We start from the raw sequence: 16,836 nt of genomic DNA, 5'->3' as shown, positions 1-16,836 counted from the left end.
ATTCTGGTAAAGGCAGAATTCGTGGTTCTGTCAGAAACAGCAAGTCGTCCAGTTTCTGAAGCAGGAACACTGTCATAGACCGTTACCACCACGACCCTGTTTAAACTTCTCATGAAGTTCTTTTTCTAAAATGTTGCTAGTTTTGAACCAGATGTAATACATACCTACAGAAAGTTCCAGCTGATATTTTTCCAAAAGTCTTTGGCCGATTCAAAAAAATTATTGAGAGCTATTGGCCGCCTTTTGTGTTCTAGATTTTCTTCTTGCAACTCTCACAAACATCCCATTTTTATCCAATTTATTTTCTACTGATAAAAATGAACATTTATCTCAAGTGAGGCTTCCAGTGCTTCAGATGGTTCTTGTATGACCTCCTGAAGTGTCAATGTGCTGAAAGAGTAACATGGTAGAACTTCAGCACTCCTTTTGCACATGGACACAGTCTCACTGTTGTTCGCTGGATTCCTTAAAAATGGCTTTGTAACACTTTCAATAATAATGTTAGTGACCTTATTCCTCCTCTGTTCTTCAATTAATGCTTTTTAGAGATGTTTTAGGCCATTTTATGTTGTCAGACCGGTTCTACTGAAGTAATATTTTAATCCTACATCTAGACGAAATCTAGACGTAGATTTCATCCAGATCAGATCTGGAATAAATCAGGTCTAGTTGAGGATACTGAAACTGAAACTAAGAATTTATATCAACTAAAAAGTGTTTTTTCTTATTTATTCAGGTTATCTTTATCATATATAAACAAACATATTTCAATATTTTAAATAATTATGTTTGACAAAAAAAAATTTAAAAAAACAGCCGGCGTTTGTAGGATTAAAACCCTTAAAGTATTGTAGTTTTACACATGCCAAAAGTTATATTTTTGGTGTAAATCGGTGTTGGATGAGTTATAACAGGGTATTCAATGAATGATAAAGGCGCAGACACAAAACTGCCTTGCTTCGTGCTTCTGTGTGCAAATCATTTTGCTGGCCTGCGTGGACTTGCATTTCATGTTTGTATCTGTCCGTGTGTATGCGTGTGTGTGTGTGTGTGTGTGTGTGTGTGCGTGTGTGTGTGTGTGTGTGCCACTGCTGGAGCTTCCAGAGTGGCCACGGAAGCAACGCTGGCGTGGCCCCCGAGGCTGCGGGGCCCGGCACCAGAACGCAGAGGTCCTTCATCCCTGTCACTGTCTGTAAACAACAGCTCGTCCCAGCGGCCTGCCCTCTGCGCTATTTCTGCTCCTTCCTGACATCTTTCAAAGACTCAAAACTAACTGAGAGTTGTAAAATAAATCTAAGCAAAGTAGTGAAAGTTCAGCCGAAGCACGACACGGGATACATTGCTGCAGAGCTGCAGCTTGAAACATCTGCGCCTGCAAATCCCGGCAGAACAGTGGTGCTGAGGGTGCTAATGACAAAAGTAATTAATTGTCTAATAATGATGCATTGCTGTGGTATAATCGCAACCTTGTGCAGCAGTTGCCCTTCATCCTCTAGTGAAGGATAATGGTTTTTGCAGCTGTTTGAGAATTCGTCCCATCTTTTCCTGCAGCTATTTACAGAATCGGTTGAAGAGCAGCCTTGTTTGGGCAAAAACGTGACTGACGACAAGGAAAAAAAACATATTTCAAATGATAGCTGCAGGTATTAAATGCAAGTAAGAAAAAAAATATACCAGTGGGAAATTTTATATACATTCATTAGAGGGAAAAAATAAAATAAATGTGGGGCTTTTTATAACTCATTTTAGTTTTTCCAAGATGGAACTTGAGTGAAATTTAATAACATGCCAAAGGTTTGTTATTAAATTTCACTCAACCTTTTTATGCCAAAGGTTTGTTTCTAATCATTTTTTCCAGTGCCTTTATTTATTTTTTTATTTAATATGGATGCACAGAATTGAACGTATTGTGGATTTGATCTATTCTATGCAGAGTCAAGAAGCTTAAATGCATTGTTGCCCGTTAGGTGTTTTTTTGTTGTTGTTTGTTTGTTTGTTTGTTTGTTTCCAGACACATTTATCTTACATTTTCTCTATAATGTTTGATAATATTTAGAAAAGTGTCTCTTAGACCTTGCACAATGTGCACATGCTGTTTCCAGCTATTAATGCGTTTTTGGCATCATACTGACTAAAATTAGGTTTAATTATAGTAGAGCTTGTTTAATGTTGCTGGTTTCCTGCCACAAATGTGAGTTTTTAGCTCAGGCTGTAAAAACCCGCAGAGCTGTGTGGTCAGGACAGTCAGTGTTTGGGATCACTGTCCTGTTTGCTGTTGACTTTTGCACGGATGAAGCAGAATAACATTAAGATTAGACTGTAGCACTATGTTTAGCTGGATCTGTGGCAAGAAACCAGCAAATTTAAATAAACTCTTACCAATTCCTCCAAGAAGAACGGTCAATTATCTTTCTCCACAAGGACCATCCTCATGGTGGAAAAGCTTGTTTGGTTTTTCTGCTAAAGGTGATATTTTATTTTTAAACCTGTACGAGCAATTTTGTGTGGATACGAGAAAATTATGAAATTAAGAAATGATTTCTGGAGAGACTTTAGTTTTTAAAAATTGTTCAATACATTTGTTTCAAAATAAAGGGCTCAACCAGATCCATTAAAGCCCCAAACTAATAGGTCGTTCATGTACATAATGCAAATGGATTTAACTATTTCACCAGCATTTTGCAGAGTTATTTTAATGATGAGGCACCTGAAGTCTAACATTGGTTTAAAAACTGAAATTACCTTAAGATATTTATGAAAATGTCTTTAAAATACTTTGACAGTGTAACAGAAGCAGCTGGATTTGGTTTCACTTTCAGTAAATGACAAAAAAAAAACCACTTTGTCCCTTTTTTTTTGTCCCAAAGTGAGTCCTGTCCTCTAGGAAGTCAATCATTTTCTTCTCCCTGCTGATTGGAGGTAATTAGGCGAGCAGGGTTTGTAATTGGATAATAAAAGATGCTAATGAGTTGCCGTCCTATTTACTCAGACTGGGGCTCTGAATAGCAGGACACGGCTCAGCCACACTTTTACCTTGGCAAATATCAAAGGACACTTCCGTATAATTCAACATTATTTACACACATTGTCATTTGCTTGCTTGCGAGTGTATTTGCACCATAGCTGCTCTCCTGGTTGCGGATATTCTTGATTGTGCCAGTTTAAACAGCTGTTAGCAAGCGCTCTACCTAAATATCTGCTGCTTACATTGAACACATGCAGGAAGTGTTTCTGTCAGGGACCAAAAACCTGAAAGTTATTTATGGCAACAACCTTCACAAAGGAAAAAAAAAAGAAAAAAAAAAAAGAAGTCACTGTCTGAATCTCATTTTACAGCGACACAGTCCTCCTCTCTACCTTTGGCCTTCCATTGTGCGGGCCTTGACGCTGACAAGGTTGACATCAGAGGAGAGCTCTGACACCGGGTGAGTTAGGACTGCCAGCTGTTAGCAATCAAATCTATTTTGAAGTCAGGGACACACAGACCCCCAGGGCCAAAGTAGCAACCAGTCCGGCCCCTCACCCTCCGCTAACGCAGCCTGCAACCTCCCCGCCCCTGGTCCTGCAGATAGCAGGCACAGCTGTATTGGTTCCAGATGTAGGGAGGACTCTTTACCTAGCAGCACACGGAAAAAGGTGGGACTTCTGCACAGGTTTGTCTGAATGAAACAAGGACAGAATTCAGCCGAAATTCTTCAGAAATCACCTAAATAGATCTATCAATAAAAAAATAAATCTGACAAATATTGTTAAAAATCTATTAAGGTTTTATGAGGTTTGTCCTCTGGATTGTTTAAAAAATTACACATTCCCCTCTGGTTTCCTTCCAGAATAATAAACCCATTTATGATCAACATAAAAATAAGAAACTGTAGTAAACATAATCTGCCTCAGACGGCGAGCTCCATCCCCTGCAGCTGCATTGTTTCTGCGCTGCTCCATCAAAACTCTCAGGAAATTAGATCTGACAGGTGGAATGTCCTTGGAGAAGGACTTGGGGCCGCCCCCCTCTCCCACATGACTAAAATGTGATCACAAAATAAATAAATAGTAAACAGATACACGGGAGAATAAACAGATAATGTCCAACAGCAATTAAAACTGTATTCTCAGGGGACGGCTGCAGCAGAGACAGATGTTGACCGAGGCGGTTCCAAAGAACTGATCTGATTTCAGGTTTAACGTCAAACTTACCATTTTTGATGCTAGTTTATCTCAGACCTTGGCCTCCTTAAGAGTGTTGGTACTTTCCTCAGAAACATCAAGGAACCACATTGGTGTAAAAAGTATTTGCTCTCTTCTGTTTTTGCTTTTTTTCCCCCCCCCTCACACTGAAACGCTTCAGATCATCAGATTGATTTGAATATCAGACAAACATAAACTTAAAAAAAAAAAAAAGATTTATGCCAAGTACTGAGAGAAAAAACAGCAGCAAAGCAGCCCACATCATCACACCACCGCCATATTTGACTGCGAAAAGTTTGAAAGTTTGTGTTTTTTCGGCAAATGTAGCACAGGCCTTTGTGTTTTCTTCATTTGCTCTACTCTCGGGTCTCTGCCATAGAGGTCAACATGACCAAGCCTCTCTTTCTTATTGCTGAATCTTGAAAACTGACCTTAAGAGAGCTAGGTGAGGTCTGCAGGACATTAGATGTTGCAACCTGATTTTTTCTTGCCACTGCATGTTGCTAAATACATTTTCCACACATAAATTGATATTTGTTAAAAAACAGTAAAGACAAAAAAAATGTTTTAGTGTTTTTAGAATGCATACAAGAGGTGTCAGTTAATAATAATTGAGAACAAAATCATAAAGTGTCAACCGTGACAAATTCTTTACATGCGTTGGTCATGTTCCTAATTTAATCATTCTAAAGAAATGAAAACTTGCTGTTAAACTTCAGTTTGTATTGCATACAAGGTGACCTGAAGATTACTATATGTATTGTTCAAACTTATATCAAACACATGGTGAATACTAGTACTATAATTCATATATTCAAAGTAAAGATGGCTCTAGAAAGGGTGACTTAAAAAAGTCCAAAAGATGAAAATGCAGGCTGCCAAAATTGTAAGTTTAGTCAAACTACTATTTGCTGATTCGCAACGTGAATATTTTTGAAAGTGCTAAGGAGCCCTAATGAATCATGATTTTATTTTTAAACAACAATATATATAAAAAAACAGCAATATGATGCGTAATATTTACATTGATGCACATGATTTGCAAACCTCAGCCAACACAGCAGCCTCAGCCATACAAGGGCAAAACCCAGGCTGAGGGCCTGAGGTGGCCCCTGAGGAATCCTCATCTGGCCTTCAAAACAACTTCAAATATGTCAGTTAAAGCTCAAGAAAAGCAAAGAGGAAAACAGCCGGTGTTTATGCTGAAGAACACGAGAAAGGCTTCAAACGTAGAAAAATGTATCAGATTTTTTTCTTTTTTGGTTTATTTTTTTATCCCTGACAGGACGAATAAATAGAGTTTGTTTATATGCAGTCTGTATGTGCTTGAATGGCTTAAACAAAACAGAAAAGCTAAGCTATAAACTTGTCTTCACTGAAAAAGTACATCTGCTGGCAAGAATATCTTCTATCTATGAGGTTTTTTAAAACAGTCTCAGTCAGTCCCATTATATGCTTCTCATTTTCCTATGAGACCTATTTTACCTGGGAAGTTTTAACAAGTTTGATTTCTTATCATTAAGAGGAATAGAAGTTAGCGGTACCGTGTGTCCATGTTTCGGTTCAGTTCAGTTTTCGCTGATCTCATTATTTTATATTTAACGGATTCAGGAGGGGTTGTGTTCAAATGCAGCACGTCACTGTCCCCTGGTGGCTACTTCAGGAAATCACGGGGGGAAAAAAAGGAAACATCCTTAAAAAAGGTAGACATGGATAAAGAAATAATTACACATCTTCATAATAATCGTGCCAATAATGTGTTCCCGACAAATTACATTTTTAGCCCTAACATTAATAAATTTTTTTGGTCATCCTCATCCCGCGCAAGTTAAAATAAATGGTGTAATGTGGATTTACTATGCAAGCAAACCAATCAGATGTTAGCCACATCATCGCTAAAGAAGTTAGCTTTTCACACAGTGTCCAAGCATAGTAATGGAAAGTTGTGTGAAGGAGGAAGTGTAGTAGAAAAAGCTGCACGAGCAGCTTTTGTTTATTTGTTTTACGACATTCTTCTTAAAGGAGATTTACTTGTATTTGCAACATTTTGGCACTTTTGAGGTAGCAGATGTTTTGGACCTTCAGTGGCTATAGTTGGGAAAAACAAACCATCCGACTCACAGGCTCTGTCCTCTGCAGATATGGTATCATTTCCCTTACTGGAAGTTATACGGCGAGCGGCACAGTGACTCAACAGTACTCCGCCTACGAGCAGTTCTGTGGAAGTCTACAAACCAAGCCCTCTTTAAACAGTTTCTGTTTTAACGGGGACGTTTATGTAATCCCTACTGAACATCATGTCCTGTTTACTTTCTTTTTTAGGGGCTCATTAAATCAGAGGCTGGGTTTGTTGCTTAAAAGAGGGCGCAGGTGGAAACCGCTATAAACTAAGAGCTGTAAGAGCTCAAAAGTGTCTCTCGTTGCGTTGCTTCTCAGCGGATGGGATGTTTGTAATGACAAGACGTTCAAGTGAGGGCTTGCTTTGAACGTGAAGGCAGGAAATAACGCACGCAGCCCCACTCAATGGCACATTGTGCGCAACAGGGAAGTGAACCTCGGCTGCTTTTCTGCACTGCTGAAAGTTCTCTACCCTGTTCTCGAAGTTAACTTTATCTACGTCAGAAGTAAGGAAAGACGAAAACCCACATTTACAGCTTTTACAAGAAACGACTTCGGTCCGTAAAGCGAGTTCTTGATGCAGAAGTACTAGAAAATGAGGATGGTCGGAGTGTAGGAGATCTTATGAGAAGGGAGAGAAGGAAAAGGCGACGACGAAAACTGTTTCTACACCTCGGCTTTACAGAAGGTAAGCTCAAATACGGAGAGGACGTGTTGTACCTGTGGCATTTGTGCGTTAAAACGCGGGGCCTCGCAGCTGCGGGGGGCTCGGTATGGGTGTGTGCTAAGCGTAATGAGGGATGCTGACTGCGTCTCTGCCATGTTGTGGCGACAAGACAACAACTTGTTGCAACAAGAACCTAAAAAGCAAAGTGTCAGCGTGAAATACCTCTTCGTATCCTTCGAATCTAATCAACTTCCCTTCCTTTAAACATGGACCAAGTATTGTCTTTTCACAAATAAGTCGCTGTGGCTAATTCAAGTTACGCTACACCTCCACCCGTACCTTGCTCCTGGCCGCGTTGCATTCTGCTGCTCCATAGCTTAACGATGTTTATGTAGCCTTAACACTGACATTAACCAGATTCGCTGCTAATGCACTTCATATCCTGCCATAGCAGGTCTATTGTAATCCTGAGTAAACAACCGCTCTATGAGCGCAGCTACTCTAAATGTGTGGAGTTATGAAACAAAGGCAGCCACCGGCTTGTTAGTCTGTCAAACTTGAAATATAGTGTTTGCATAATAAAACCAAGTTAAGCTGTAAAGCCACGTAAACGTGATGGTGGACATTAGCGGCTCTTACTGAGCCACGAAATTGTCTCACAGTCCTGGAAGAATCTGCTGGGCTCCCCCCACAGCTGTTCCTGCTCTGCTCTGCAGCAAAGAGGAAGACGGAAGTCTCTTGTTTTCTCCTTCAAATCTCAAAAAAATCACACAATTTTGACTGATCTGCACCATCACCGTGGGCTCTGCTGATGTTTTAATTCAGAAAGCACGTTCAAGCGATGGTTTTTTACAACCAAAGAAGTTTGTTGACATTGCCTTTATCTATCATTTTTAGTCCTGTATATCTATCTAACAGAGGCCTCTATGTAGGCCTATGTAAATGGTTTTTTTTTTTTATTTATTTTTTGCTTTATTTTTCTCAGAAGAAGCTCTCTTCTCATTGTACAACATTGACTCCCTGCATAAAAATACCACACAATGGGTAATTGTGTAACATATTACCCATTGTGTAACATGGATCTAATTGCCACTTAGATCATTCATTTTATATTTATGAACAGAAAATGTGAATAGAAATGCAGAATAAAAACATGTTTGGTGCTTATTGTGCTGATTAATGCAACCTTTGCTGTTTAGTCCAATAAAACAGCTCAGTTTCTCATACTTGTAAGTGAGGTACATCTGAATGTGAAGCAGCCTGCTTTCAGCCAGCTGACTAGCAGTGTGCAGGAGAGAGGATGAGCTGTTCTTGCTCTATGCTTCATACATTCAGTAGCAAGTGGTGGTTTGTTGAACAGGCCATATGGCTCTCCACCCAGGGCGCCAACTGCGTCAAGTTTACTGTTGCCAGACGACCAAAATTGCGAAGGTATAAAAAGGCAAAGAGCCAAAAAGTTGAGAGAGCAACAAGGGTTGAATCCGTCAGGTTTGTTGGCCACCTGGCCTTTCAGATTGACCTATACATTTTCTGATGGCCAATCCATTCGCTTTCTTTCCTTAAGTCCACTAGTTTGGTAATACACTGAGAGTTACTACCCATTTCCAAGCTGTAACCTCCTGGCTTATGTCTGGAGATGTTGCGTCAGTATATCCACAGATTGTTATTTTGTGATTTGCACCAGCTCCTCCTGTACCCACAGCTGTGAGAGTGGATGCTTCTCATACTTTGTAGTTGGGAGGGTCTTCTCTGGGTTACAAGCTTCCCTTTTTATTATCATATGTAAAGATGGTCGTCATGACCAAACACTTTTACTTGTGTTTACATTTTACTTTGTTACATTTTACTTTGTAAAAAATATCTTTGTCCCACATTCATATCTGGTTCACGGTACCTATTTTGCTTTCTGAGTTATATGACGTCTGAAATCGCCATGCTGTTCATACTTACCTGTGATCGTTTAAACATGGCAGCTTTAGGCATCTGGAAATAGTCCCTAAGGATGACGAAAACTTGTGGAAGATGTCCAAATTCTCCTTATGTCGGCCAATTTGAGATTTTTCCATGGCGTTACCCAATAAAGCAGTGTGTTTAAGGTGTTGCCTGGTTTGATAGCAACAAGTTACAGCAAGCAGTCTTCATTCATGCTTATCCATTTGTTCATAGGTCTCGCACAATTAATTATTATTAAATCTCCTGTTTCAGTGACATGAGATGGTGACAGCCCGTATCTCACAAAACTGTTCAATTAGTTCAAACTGATTTAACTGCAAGTGGAAATTAAATTGTGTTGTAACTTATATTATCTAAGTTTCTTCAAAGAGTCGGAAAGAACTGTGATGGCTGTGGGCATGAAGGATCTTTCGTAGAGGAGTTACAGCGGCTCTGAGGAAGCCTCTGACTAAAGACACTGTTGTTGTATAACAGTCTGATGAAGAGGATGTGCACGGTTCATTTGATGAAGACTCCTTCTACTCGAGCAGTCCCCAAAACAGAATCAACCTTATTAGTTTCATGTTTACAAAACTCTGCATTTCAATGTGAAAATTATTTCTAAAACAAAATATATAAAAACTGTACAATTTGTAGAATAACTGATGACCTGAGCTCCCAACTTTATGTTTTCAGGAATAGCTGAAGCTTTATGGAACTGAATCCTGAAAAAAACCAACAAAAAAATCTGATAAATTACTGAAAGCCCCAAACTAGTGTGACATTCATGTCCGTCTTGTGTAAATGCATGTACATTTGACCTATAGTATAAAATCCAGGAGGAGGAAGAAAAACATGACTGACATTGTTGTTGCTGTTGAACACCGTGTAGGATGTGGTTTGTGTTTTTTTAATCGCATAGTGAACAACTTTTTATTGGCAGAACTTTTCTGACGGGCAAAAACCTGTTTGGGCAGTTTTAGGAGCAGCACTGTTCATGTACTAACCTATTTTTAGTTCAAGTACAGACATTTGACTTTATACAGACTTTATACATTTGAAGCAATAATAGAAGTTCTACAAAGCAACAGAGGCCATTTTTATGTTTGTTTCACCCTTTTAATTTATGTATGCAAAGCTGCGTTGGTATGTCAAACACATTTAACACCTTTGCGGAGAAAGCCATATGTTTCTGGTTATAGAATCTGCTGGTTTAGTTTTACACTTTATTTAGCATATACATTTATATAAAAACAAAACAATAAATAAGAGAACAGCTCATAAAATCTACACTTTGGTTGTTTCAGTTTACTCATGTTGTTTCAAACAGGTTGAGTTGACCTGTTCTTACATAATAATAATAATGTATTTATTCATTTATTTTAAAACAACTTTCAGGACACTCAAGGTCACTGTGCAGTTGAAAACCAACATAAAAGAGCAACAATTGGAACAAGAAGTGCAATAAAGATTATAAGACATAAAATAAAAAAAAATAAAATAAAACAATATCAGATATCCCATGTTACGTAACGATGTTGAAACTGAGTGATGGAGGTAATTTGGCATTATGCACGTCAGCGTGACACATGAGGTGAAATGTGTTTTTAAATTCATCAATATGCTTTACCTGCATTTGACAAAATACAGGTTTAAAACATTTCCTTAAGCAGAGGACAGTAAACTGGCCCAGAGTAGACTATCATTTTACAAAGTTACAGCTACAATACAGCAGTAATTTTCTGCAATGCAGTTGCTGTAATTCAAAGTCCTATCAGTCAAATTGCTGAGGTGTCCAGATTCTCCTCCAGCTCCGTAGTTAGTCATAATCTAATTCATGCTGACGTTCAAAGTCCAACAGATGACGGTGTAATTGGCATTGTACGTTTGCTGTTCAGTTTTTTCAGCAGTTAATTCCATAAGAACCTCATTTATTCCCAATACATTTGAAAATATATATATACCTGGTGTACTGAGGCGTGTACGTCTGTTTGCCAGGTAGTTACAAAAGCTGCCCGAGCTACTTGCTCTTTAAGGCAACTGTTGTGAGCCTTTTGAATGACGCAGACGGTCATGGAGACATCTGTCAGCACTGAGAACAGACAAAACAGGATTTTTTTTCCCCGTGGAAAAATATCTCAAAACAACTGTATCTTTATGTCTCAAATGTCACTTTCATCTGTCGTGAAAGTGAGTAATTCAAGTGCCACCCTTCTTTTTTTCTGTTTTCTGCACCGCTTGTCTTCAGTGTAACCATCAAGCTTTCACAACTCGCCGGCTTTGTGGGAAATACGGTGAACCTGGAAAGTATTTAAAACGCTTCACTTTTTCCACCTATTACGCTACGGCCTTATTCAGTGAACCATCGAAATCAGAAATCCTCTGTGAAAATACTTTACTGAGCCTAAAGGGAAGTTAAATAATGTAATTCTCTCATTAAAAACACACCCGGAGTGTTGCTTTGGATCACTTATGCATTTTTGATAAGGCCTTGAATCTTTGGGGGCAACCATCCGGAGTGCCTAAACGCCCCGTCTATTTACCCAAAGCTCTGCTATGAACCTTCAGTCCGCCTTACAAAGCAAGATCACAGTTCTCAATTAATATTAATTGTTTCGTGGAATCCGACTTAAGTGTTTGTGTCAGCTTGTCACGAAACACATCAATTTGTCACAAGGAATTTGTCATCAATTTAGTGAAGATTTGTCAAAAGCACCTGAACAGAGGAACTTTTAATATTGTATGGTGAACCTGCACGAGGTGGCAGTTGTGAATCTCATGAGACGATGTTTGAAGTTCTGATGACAACAACGTTTCATTTTATCTTCATTGTAAGCTGTAATATTTCATCAACGTATTCAAATTCGAAAGTGGAATGATTCCTATGAGTGCGGGGAACATTGCAACAGTTGGGCTACTTCTGTGTATGACAGCTTTTGAGAACTATAATGTTGAGGTTAACCAGTTACCTGGAAAATTAAGACAAGGTTCATGTCTCAACACACTTAAGATGTGAACATGATCCTATGCCGTGACAGTCGGGTAGGTGGGAGGTAACGCGTTGACGACTTATTCCACATTGTGAAACCAGACCTGTAGAGTATGTGCGTTTTAGTAATTGGGAGGACAATGTTACTAGTTTTAACGGTTTCCATGAAACAGTTTATGAATGTTTTACTGTTTTAAGTTTGAAATTACAAATGCCAAATTTGTAATTGTCAAAAGCACCCTGAAACTTTAAGCAGTGAACATCCAGTTACAAAAATTCTCAGAGCCGCCTGTTCAGCACTTGAAAACAAACACCCATTGCACAACGTTGTGCAATTAATACCATTTGTCTTGTGGAATCTGACATGGGAAAATTCTAGCGTGTTTGTATTAGCACATCACGAAACAATTTGTCACAAGACAACCATAACCCTTTAGCGAAGACTTGTCAAAAGCACCTTGAACAGAAATACTGTGTGTTCAATCTACATAATAAGGTAATCAAACAGTCACTGTAATGATCTGTCTGGTCTGCTACAAAATAAAGGCCAGTAACTAATTGTGATGAATGTTACTCATCATCAACTGTTACTTGCAGCACAATTATACCAAGCATATCTCAGTGCCCACCCAGATTTCTGCAAATGGCCTGGAGGATACCAGAAAAGTCCCATGACTTTTAAGTCCATAAAAAATCTTCAGCTGGAATTTTATAAAAAGGTGGTGTTTGCATCATGGATTATTAAGGAACTTAAGGTATTTGTCCGTAAGGAGAAAGATTGAGAGTCCTGCGTCATGTTGCTATGTGTCACGTTTTCAGCAGGTCATGACATCAAAAGAACTTTCTCCTCTTCTACTCTTTCCACACATCTAAGCTTATCTTAAAGGAATTGAATGCTTTTGACACTCCTGTAAATACAAAATTTTGTGTTTAACATGGGGAAACTATGTTCAAAAGGGAAATATATAAAATCTACTTTTCTACATGTTGTAATGTTATTCCCTCCTTAAAAACAAACCTGAAGTGATGCCTTGATTCTGTCATTCATGTTTGACATATCATTTAATCTGCACTAGCAACCATTCAGCTGTGCAAAACGCTTGGTCAGACCGAGCGCCTTGGAGACCGAAGCTCAACCGTCTCCAAGTCGAGCTTCCGCCTCACAAAGCCCCCATCCTCCACTACTCTCCCGTGCAGCTCCTTCAGACTAGCCATCAGCAATTAGCAAACAGCTGCTGAGCTCATTACCAGAGCTTCTTCTTAGTGCAACACTGGTAAAAATGTTGTTAAAGGTTTAATAGAGGAACGATGTTGCGATGACTTCCTGAAGGCGGAATGTCAGAAAGATGAGTTGCTTTGGCTTATTTGAATTTTTTTGTGTGTGTTTTGATTGAGAGAATGAGTTGCTAGTTTGTACTTGTTGCCAGTAGGCCTCATTAGTTCTGGATGGTTGTTTGATTTCAGATGTAACTATGTGCATCGTCAAGTGTTTTTCTGGAGGGTCGACAAAAACTATGCAGATTTAAACATTGAAGTTCTTACAAGAGTTTTGTATCGTACTAAAGACAATCCTTAGTTTAGTGTGTAATAATTTGTTTGTGGTACACTTGTCTGTGTGATTAGAAAAGACATAAGCTCTACCCTGAAGCTACATTGGGAATCATGTGGATTTTGAGCGTGAACTGAGGGTACCACTGAAACAGAAACCTTACTGGATTTTGCTGATAACTACATTTGAGTTAGTTGTCATTGTGGCTGTGAGATACAAAGCAGAAGAAGAAGTGTGTAGTCTGAAGGAAATAACTGACTCAGTGTTCGGAAATTGCTCTTAAATGGGTCAAGAAAGTTTTGTTGAATATTTAGTTCTGTTAGAAGAACCTTGGGTTATGAAGTTACCTGATGCCTTCACCTGTTCTTAATCCCTTACCTGTGAAACCAATCTGCTAGAGTCGTCTGCATGGTGGAACTTCTGCCAAAGTTTTATTACTATAACTTCTCATGCCAGTACTATAAAAATACCCCATTTGCTGTTGACAAATTACCGGACAATTTGTATTTTCAGACTGAAGAGTGATCTGTGGCTGATCTAAACATTTTCCATTTGAATACAAACAGTATATTACTTCAACTGTGGTTATCAGGCCAAGATGGTGCTGAACAGACTACGAGTAACCAACCAACACAACCTGTCAACAGTGCTGAGCTGAGACACGGTTAAAGCCTCTTACAAATACATTCCATGTTTACATCCCGTGCATAATGCAGTCAGTGGGGTGAAATTATCTCACTGCATTTTTGTTAATCTGAAGCAACTCTAAACCCCCCTTTGAGTGGGCGCTATATTAAAATATGATCACATTAGTTTTTTGTTTTTTTTATTGATCCTGATTAATCGAATAGCATATTTGGTCAGTTGGATGAACTAAGACTGCTTTTGTTGCCCACATCAGATTTATATTTTTTAGTTGCTGAGTTGCTTAGCCTCATTCTGGAAAAAGAAAAAAAAGCGTCCGTAAAATGTAGGTTAAACGTAGTGGCTGTTGTGCAACTAGTGTTGGACAATATGGCTGAAAAACTTATCCCAATAGAAGCGTTTCATATCAGTCAATATCAATAATTATTGATTAGTCTTTAGTTGTCAAGATCTGAAATACTGCCAAACTAGTGATGCGATTTTTCCTCCTTTAGTTTTCACTCCATTCCGCTGTTGTTTATTTTTAAGCAGTTGCTGCACAAGTTACTTGGCGAACAGGTGGTTGCTAGGTAACCAAAGACTGAGGGAGTTAGTTGATGCCACCCACATTGTGAGAGGCTGAGCAGCTAAAGCCTGTCATCTGCGTATATCTCCCAAAATGCTCCCAAAGTGCAGTTCTGCATCGGAGTTCAGTGTATATTTTATATATATAGAATTTTGAATATTCTGTCAGATCTATTATTTATTGATCTTGATTACATTTTCCAGCTATATTCAGCTAGAGAGGCAAACTGTTAGTTAAATACTCAGAGATTTGCTTTAATCTTTAAATTTCATCCTGTTAGTCTATACATTGTGAGTGGAGGGTCTAATTAAATATGAGGATGTGTGTTTTGTTCAGCTCAAGGGGATTTACTCAATGCAAGATATAAAGCTCATCAGAAAATTTAAGATTTTAGTCATTTTGACTATTTTTTTTAATTTATAACATGCTAATATCTTGGCCAGACCACCAAAGTATTAATGCTAATATTGAGCTCTGCTGTAAGAGGTAGTTCTCATTATATTTACAGAATTCAAACCACTTCCACATCCTTAAAGCGGCGCAACTTTTTTTTTGAACGTTTTGTGGGTTATTCTACCTTCCTACCCCCATTTGGATCCACTTTGCTTAGTGAGTATTAGATTATTTTGATGTGACACCTTCAAATTAAGAACACATTCATTTAGTGGTGTTGGTGCTGAGTGATATACGGTTGATTCTCTGGGTTTGTCTGCCACACCTATCCACCCCAGTGACACAGACCAATCAAGCATTTTAGTAGGTGGAAAAAAAGAAAAAGGAAAACATGGTGCCAGGATTTGATTTGGAGTTGGTCCAGTTAAAACACAAGAGAAAAAGAATAATGTCTACATTCCAGCCTGTGATATTTCTACTATTCTCAGTCTTAACTTTGAACCTGATGTTATGTTGCTGTATTGAGAGTGTAATATGGTAGTGGCCTACCTTAAAAGTATGCATCACACAGAGAACTGTACTAAAATGTTGTGGAATTGTCATTTTTCAAGTTGTACTCTCTGTATGCTCTTGTAAAGTACATATCGAGATCTTTTGCAGCGAGGCAACATTTGCAACATTTCTTCTGCTTTTGAAATTTTAGTGGCTTTTATTCAACAGTAAATGGACATGCGTTATGAGGCAGTTATTAATAAGCAGTAAAACTGAGAACTACTAACTGAGAATTGCCCTCAGCAATTCACAGCCAGGCCGACTTATCGTTGCACAACTCGAACTGCAGACGGCAAATTAGCTCCGACTTCCTCCCTCTATCTCTAATGGGTTTTCTTCTGAGTGGAGTAGTAAACAGGGCGTTACTGATGGGAAGCTTGGGATGATTTTCATTCTGAGTTCAACACAGAAAAACCTTTGATGAAACATATGAAGTTAAAGATTTGCATGAGTGTTTGAGCTAACTTGATGTGTGTTAATAACCAGATTTTCCTATCATATATCTGATTGTCTTTAATGAGAAGGTCACTTTCCTAAAATAATGGCCGAAGTAATATTTTTGCCAAAAGTCATTTTGGCAAAAAAAAAAAAAAAAGTCAGCACCTCTTTTTTGCCCAAAACGGTGCTGATGTTCTAAGGCAAAAAAGAAAATTGCTCTTGTCAGAAAATTACTTATTAGCCATTATTTTAAGAAGGTGATGATATGAAATCTGAAAAGTGCGTCATTGATTTATAGTCAGGGAGTACTGAGTCAATACCAAATCACAGGTTTGTCATCTATTATCGCAGAAATCTTTTTCCATTCAATGCAAAACAGGTGAACTTAGTCAGATTGGATGCTGTTCAAGTCTTGTCACCGATCCTCAGTTACATTTAGGTCTGGACTTTGGTTCATTTCAGCAGATGTTCCAGCTTTGGCTGTATTTTTTGTGGTTATCTTGCTTGAAGTCACCCAGAGGTGCATTTAAAAATTAGGTGATTTCCAAAAGTAATTTGTTACACTGGATGTTATCTACTGGTGTCAGATTTCAGTTATTTGCCAGTGGCTGAAATCAATGCATGCTATGATGTTGTTGCTTGTAAAGAAATCTGCAAACTGAGTAATATTTCCTGGGAGACTTAGATTCTCATGACTTTCTAAGTTGAAAAGAATGACAACGTGCTTATTCATTTACTTTGACTCAGCACAGGCTGCATGTCAGATGCCTTGATAGCAGGGCTGGCCTTACTCCTACCCTGAA

General features: G+C 38.6%; 1 protein-coding gene across 5 annotated transcripts in view; it reads left to right on the top strand.

The window, feature by feature from the left end:
* Positions 1–6,451: 6,451 nt before the first annotated feature.
* Positions 6,452–16,836, top strand: part of stat6 (signal transducer and activator of transcription 6, interleukin-4 induced) — a 30,591-nt gene continuing 20,206 nt past the window's right edge. For 3 of the 5 annotated variants that reach the window (XM_088007389.1, XM_088007392.1, XM_014982217.2), the window contains exon 1: positions 6,453–6,991. The gene's annotated coding sequence lies outside the window, so the exon portion shown is untranslated. Of the gene's footprint in view, positions 6,992–16,836 lie in introns of all 5 variants that reach the window. The other 2 variants (XM_088007393.1, XM_088007391.1) reach the window with 1 other exon arrangement.

The sequence above is a fragment of the Poecilia mexicana genome, unplaced genomic scaffold (genome assembly GCF_051168715.1).
Source record: "Poecilia mexicana isolate PSO_F unplaced genomic scaffold, ASM5116871v1 scaffold_7, whole genome shotgun sequence".
In the NCBI taxonomy this organism is placed as follows: Eukaryota; Metazoa; Chordata; class Actinopteri; order Cyprinodontiformes; family Poeciliidae; genus Poecilia; species Poecilia mexicana.
The sequence above is the reverse complement of the archived record's forward strand: the minus strand, read 5'-3'. Positions and strand labels throughout refer to the sequence as shown.